General features: G+C 48.1%; 1 pseudogene; it reads right to left on the bottom strand.

Moving 5' to 3' along the window:
* Window positions 1–28: 28 nt before the first annotated feature.
* LOC136533830 (leucine-rich repeat protein 1-like) lies at window positions 29–897 on the bottom strand (annotated as a pseudogene).
* Window positions 898–1,652: the final 755 nt, after the last annotated feature.

Raw genomic sequence — 1,652 nt, 5'->3', positions numbered from 1 at the left:
CATTATTGTTCATACCGCTGGCCACCGCCTAGCAGTTGGCGTCATACTCGCCTGGCCCTAACTTCAGTGGCGGGTTGTTGGAAAAGCTACAATGGAACATGATACAGGCACCGTTAGGATCCAGAGCCTAGCTAGCTTTTGAACATGGTTGCGATGTTTGTCATGGAGGAAGCTATCTGTTCCTACCTGGTGAGGGGAAGCTTTTGAACATGGTTGCGATGTCTGTGGTCGGGATCGTGCCGCAGAAGTCATTGCTTGGGAAATCCCTGCAACGGGAAGGAACAAGAACAGTGTTGTTACGACATGCATGCAAGCCACGGTGTGCATAGATAAATGGTGAGAGAGAGACAGAGAACACAGAGTGAGATGTGATCTGAGAACACCGGCTTACACAGTTCCAAGGTTGGGCAGTCCAGACAGCTCCCTGCTGGGGATCGGTCCTGTCAGGCGACTGTGGTCCATACGCCTGCCAAGCGACATTCAGTTCAAACGTTTAGTGGTTCATGCATTGCACGTGTTGGGAGGGGGTGGTACATGAGCTGAATTTAGAAACAGTTACTCACAGGAACTTCAGGGACTTCAGGTTCCCAAGGGTTGTTGGTAGGGGTCCTGAAAGGTCATTGTTGTATAGGTCCATGCTGATCAGGTTCTTCAGCTTGCCAAACTCTGACGGGATCGGGCCCCGCAGACTGTTACCGTTCATTTCCCTGCTCAGGTGCCAAAAGTGACGGAGAGTTAGGTAGAAGCTGTGACATGGATAAAGCAGGGCAAGAAAATTTCAGTTCAGAGCCCATGTGGATTGGAACGAAGAGCATACATGTATTGCAGCTGCTCTAGTCTCCCCAGCTCGGGCGGCAGAGGTCCGGACAATCTCATGTTAGGAAGGTCGCTATCCATCAACATAAGAAATTATCATGTTATTAAAATTCAATAAATAAATAAAAAACAAATATGTTATCTGTGTAGGCGAACACAATCGTTTCGCCACTTAGTGGGCCGTATGCTAGCGTGGCCTGATCTATACAAACAAGGAGCAAGCCCAACCTGTTCAGCAAAACAGATCACACACTCACATACGGTCACCAGGGACAGGCTTCTTGTGGTCGAGACGATGCGAGTGAGAAAAGTAGCAAGTGCGTGCTATTGTGGTGTACTATGCCTCGAGCTGTGATCTTGGGTGGTTTTTAAGGAGGGAGGATGGCTTAGAGCCAGGGTGGATCGATGGTTGTGTGTAACCGTGTGCTTTGAACTCCAGTATACTCTTAGGTGGTGTTTAAAGCAGTGTTTTAAATCTCCGGCTAAGACATTTTAGCGGATGACTAAAAAACAGCTATAGCGGAGCTAAATGGGGATATAGCGGGCTATAGCGGCTAAGTTGTACATAGACACAAATAGCTTGATCTTTCTCAAACAGCTATAGCGGGCTATAGCGGCAGCTATAGCCGGAGATTTAAAACCTTGGTTTAAAGTGGGATGATAGGCATTCTAGTCTTAGGTGGTTTTTAAAGTGGGATGACGGAAGGCTTGGAGCCAGGGTGGTGGGTGGCTTCTATTACCACTCTCTAGGGTAGATGCTATACGTACCGAGAAACATGCTCAGGTAAGTGGTCTATCGTCACTGACACTACGTTGGTGTAATCCTGTCAACACTG

The sequence above is a fragment of the Miscanthus floridulus genome, unplaced genomic scaffold, assembly GCF_019320115.1.
Source record: "Miscanthus floridulus cultivar M001 unplaced genomic scaffold, ASM1932011v1 os_1245_1_2, whole genome shotgun sequence".
NCBI lineage: Eukaryota > Viridiplantae > Streptophyta > Magnoliopsida > Poales > Poaceae > Miscanthus > Miscanthus floridulus.
This window is presented reverse-complemented; position numbering and strand designations above follow the sequence as displayed.